This window comes from Salmo trutta, chromosome 5 (assembly GCF_901001165.1).
Source record: "Salmo trutta chromosome 5, fSalTru1.1, whole genome shotgun sequence".
NCBI lineage: Eukaryota > Metazoa > Chordata > Actinopteri > Salmoniformes > Salmonidae > Salmo > Salmo trutta.
In genome coordinates, this window is record NC_042961.1 from 50,589,200 (window position 1) to 50,594,693 (window position 5,494).

Here is a 5,494-nt window from a genome sequence, read left to right on the forward strand (position 1 = left end):
TAAGAATACACTTTTGTACTTTGTCTAAAGTTCAAGTAAAAATAAAGTAAATACATACAAAAACTTGAAGGTGCTACAGTTGAAGTCGAAAGTTTACATACACTTAGGTTGGAGTCATTAAAACTCGATTTTCAACCACTCCACAAATTTCTTGTTGACAAACTATAGTTTTGGCAAGTCGGTTAGGACATCTACTTTGTGCATGACACAATTAATTTTTCCAACAATTGTTTTCAGACAGATTATTTCACTTATAATTCACTGTATCACAATTCCAGTGGGTCAGAAGTTTACATACACTAAGCTGACTGTGCCTTTAAACAGTTTGGAACATTCCAGAAAATTATGTCATGGCTTTAGAAGCTTCTGATAGGTTAATTGACATCATTTGAGTCAATTGAAGGTGTACCTGTGGATGTATTTCAGGGCCTACCTTCAAACTCAGTGCCTCTGCTTGACATCATGGGAAAATCAAAAGAAATCAGCCAAGACTTCAGAAAACAAATTGTAGACCTCCATAAGTCTGGTTCATCCTTGGGAGCAATTTCCAAATGCCTGAAAGTACCACGTTCATCTGTACAAACAATAGTACGAAAGTATAAACACATGGGACCACGCAGCCGTCATACCGCTCAGGAAGGAGACGCGCTCTGTCTCCTAGAGATGAACGCATTTTGGTGCGAAAAGTGCAAATCAATCTCAGAAAAACAGCAAAGGACCTTGTGAAGATATTGGAGGAAACGGGTACAAAAGTATCTATATCCACAGTAAAACTATTCCTATATCGACATAACCTGAAAGGCCACTCAGCAAGGAAGAAGCCACTGCTCCAAAACTGCCATAAAAAAAGGCAGACTACGGTTTGCAACTGCACATGGGGACAAAGATCGTACTTTTTGGAGAAATGTCCTCTGGTCTGATGAAACAAAAATAGAACTGTTTGGCCATAATGACCATCGTTATGTTTGGAGGAAAAAAGGGGGAGGCTTGCAAGCCGAAGAACACCATCCCAACCGTGAAGCACGGGGGTGGCAGCATCATGTTATGGGGGTGCATTGCTGCAGGAGGGACTGGTGCACTTCACAAAATAGATGCCATCATGAGGATGGGAAATTATGTGGATATATTGAAGCAACATCTTAAGACATCAGTCAGGAAGTTAAAGTTTGGTCGCAAATAGGTCTTCCAAATGGACAATGACCCCAAGCATACTTCCAAAGTTGTGGCAAAATGGCTTAAGGACAACAAAGTCAAGGTATTGGAGTGGCCATCACAAAGCCCTGACCTCAATCCCATAGAAAATGTGTGGGCAGAACTGAAAAAGCGTGTGCGAGCAAGGAGGCCTACAAACCTGACTCAGTTACACCAGCTCTGTCAGGAGGAATGGGCCAAAATTCACCCAACTTATTGTGGGAAGCTTGTGGAAGACTACCCGAAACGTTTGACCCAAGTTAACAATTTAAAGGCAATGCTACCAAATAATAATTGAGTGTATGTAAACTTCTGACCCACTGGGAATGTGATGAAAGAAATAAAAGCTGAAATAAATCATTCCCTCTACTATTATTCTGACATTTGACATTATTACAATAAAGTGGTGATCCTAACTGACCTAAGACAGGGAATTTTTACTAGGTTTAAATGTCAGGAATTGTGAAAAGCTGAGTTTAAATGTATTTGGCTAAGGTGTATGTAAACTTCCGACTTCAACTGTGTTTCTATTAAATGACAGTATGCTGCAGTATTCTGATTTAAATTACAGTAAAATCTTGTATATTTTTGCTCTGAGAACACAGTTGGGACTTTAAATTTGAAATATGTAACTTTTTGGAAGACCTGACCAAATTCACATAGAAATGTGTTGTAGATCTGTCATTCTCATTGAAAGTAACCCCTTCACAATGCAGTGGTTGATTGTCACAAGCTCTTACAAAGACTATAAAACTGTCACTATCCATAAAAACATTTGTTCAACCTTCTGACCTTCTAGTACAACATTCCGACTGACGGTTGGTACAAATGCAGCATATTTTAGACCATGCCCCCAAATATGCTAATGAGCCCCTGAACGCAGCACATGAACGGAGCATAATGCTGTGTTCGTAAACAAGTGGGAGTAATCCATTTAAACAGCCCTCCAACTGGTAATCACTAGTGAGAAACTCGTCTATCATCCTGAGCTCCCATTTCTCCCACATGCTGACCTCTGACGTCAACTACTAAGGAAAATACCTTTACAACAGCATTTAAATGCACCAACAAAACATTATTAACAAAAATACATCTATTAATTTGTTTACAAGTGTGATAACTGTACTTTTAACTTAAGGTTACACAGCTTGTTGGCCATTTGCCAATCAGCGATTCTCAATGAGTTCAAAACACGTGAATGCATCCAATTGGTATTTCCGACTTCACAACTGTTAACTTCCCATCTCTCACATGGTTACGAACACAGCATTAAATTGAATATATTGGGTAGAAAAATGTACCATTATACTAGATGATCTGAACATGTACCCTAAAAGGTACCGACCAGTACCATGTGAGTTCCTATGTGTACCTCTGAGGGTACCTTTGACTTTTTTGTAAACTAGAGAACAACACTGCAACGTAACGCAGTTACACCTCCGACACTGCCAAAACTTAACGTCATGTGTCCCTGAGCACTGCAATATTTTTGTTGGCGTTGTCAGATAATCGCACAATTATTTACTTGATTACGGGCAACTTTTAGCAAAGTGCAGAAATGTATTCTTGCCAATATAACTGTGGTCGATCTCTGTCATGTCCACAGACCTGTTGGCAAAGCAGGAAATTCAACTTGCTGGCATCCCAAAAGTTGTGAGTTCAAATCCCAGGTGGGGTTGTTTCCCAAATGTGCTAACCAATATTGAATGCATTTAAAGTATCCTGTGAGTTTAAATGCAATTGCAAGTGAGGCATGCCAAGTAAATACCCTACCCAAGTGCATTGTAAGTAAACATTTAGCAATACAGTATCCTACTGTATTATTGTAGAGGTTTACTGTAAAATGACAGAAATGTCCCTAAAAACTTAACAGCAATGGCTAATAGTGTAGTTTAATGTTGTCACATGATTTCACATGTAGAAAATTTGAACACTTCACATGTGAAATCGTACTTTTGGAACACTTCATGTGTCATTTCACATGTGAAAACGTGTTTTTGGAATTTTCAGGTATTATTGCTGTTCAGCTAAAGAATGACCCTATCTCTGAACTAACAACCTCAGGATTGCGCCACAAGTATGTAGTGTTCTCATACACATTCAATACACTGCTGTTTTAGTCATCAGTTAATCTGACTATTCTCTCATTGATTTCATTTACTGGATTCAGTAATTTGAGGGTTTTCTGTATAATTGTCTAATGTTGGTGGGGCATATTATTCTGATTTCATGTTACTCCTGAATCACTATGATAAATATAATCGTTTTTCTTGAGTGTTTTTTTAACAAAGCTGAGATGTACTTTGAAGTCCAAAGTGTAGGAATACAGTTGAAATCAGTTATTGACACAGACATGGGGGCATAGCAGGATGATGAGAATGCAGTGAACCAGAGTTCAAATCCCAGGTAAGGACATGTTGAATAACAATTACTGTATAAATAAACATCCAAAAACTAGTCAAATATGTAAGTTGGAAACACTGTATGTTAAAAGCACAGAGTGGAATGGACTGGTACCATTCTATTCACTACATGCTGGTTATTATTATGAGCCGTCCTCCCCTCAGCAGCCTCCACTGTTGTCCTCATACTGTCATACTCCGCTGTTTTCCTCATAAAGCGTCTCTGAGTAGGAGTGCTGACCTAGGATTTTCTGTCCATGTGAAGTTATTCATTATGATCTAAAAGGCTGAAACTGATTCTAGATCAGCACGCCTAATCTAAGACTAATGAATTTGGGCCCTGAAGTCAAGTGATGACTCAGCATAAACATAATACAGCTGCTTCCATGATGCAGGCTATTTTCTGAACCTGTCTAGATGTGTAGACATGGGGGGGGGGGGGGTTTGGCACGTGGGGTATTCACGGTATGTTTAGTGACATAACATGATTCATCACTAGGTGGTATAAATACTTCCCTTGCCAAACACTAGAGCGGTCTGCCGCAGCCACACTGAGTTGCCCAACTGGGTGCTGGGGAAAGAAGGGAAGGCAGAGGAAGAGAGGGATAGAGGAAGATGAAAGGAAGGATGAAAAGAAGAATAGGGTTTAGGGATAGAGAGTGGGAATCTTTGTGAGGGAGACAGAGAGAGATAGGAGTGCAAGAGAGACAGAGAGAGAGAGAGAGAGAGAGAGAGAGAGGAGTGCAAGAGAGAGAGAGAAAGAGAGCGAGAAAGAGAGAGAAATAAATACATGAAGAAAGAAAGAAGGATTGGAGTGGGAGAGGAATTGAGGAGAGAGGATGGTTGGAAGAAGGAGAGAAGGATTGTAAGAGGCGTATAGTGGAGGAGTGTAATTCGAGCCATGTGTTTACCATGTCGCTGAGGAACACATGGTCAGGAACAATATGTTCAAATTTTTCCCCAAACAAACTTCTGGACCACATCGCCATCTTCCACTGTATGTTTACAGGCTCTCTGTTTATCCTCTAACCTACTGCGGGAGTGTGTGTGTGTGTGTGCATGTAGTTGGTACTTGTGCCTCTGCCCAAGATGAAACTGTATGTTTGTGCCAAAGCTTTGGTTTGTTTATCAGGGCACCATTAGCACCTGTTTGTGTGTGCATTTGTGTGTTTCTGCGTCTGTGCATGCGTACGTGTGTGTGTACGTGTGTGTACGTGTGTCTGGTTAGTGGGTAATGGCAGTGTTTGCACATGTTTATATCCTGATCTCTGTTTATCTAGACTGATCCTAGCTGCAGCTCCTCACTCAATATGATCATATAGCAGACAACTTGTATCCAAAGCCACTTATTCACTCTATTTACGTCGAAACAGTGCCTTCAGAAAGTATTCAGACCCCTTGACTTTTTCCACATTTTGTTACCTTACAGCCTTATTCTAAAATGGATTATATAAATAATCTACACACAATACCCCATAATGATAAAGCAACAACAGATTTTTAGAAATGTTTGCTAATTTAAAAAAGAAAAAAAGAAAACTGAAATATCACATTTACGTAAGTATTCAGACCCTTTACTCAGTACTTTGTTGAAGCACCTTTGGCAGCAATTACAGCCTTGAGTCTTCTTGGGTATGATGCTACAAGCTTGGCACGCCTGTATTTTGGGAGTTTCTCCCATTCTTCTCTGCAGATCCTCTCAAGCTCTGTCAGGTTGTAGGGGGAGTGTTGCTGCACAACTATTTTCAGGTCTCTCCAGAGATGTTCGATTGGGTTCAAGTCCGGGCTCTGGCTGGGCCACTCAAGGACATTCAGAGACTTGTCCCGAAGCCACTCCTGTGTTGTCTTGGCTGTGTGCTTAGGGTAATTGTCCTGTTGGAAGGTGAACCTTATCCCCAGTC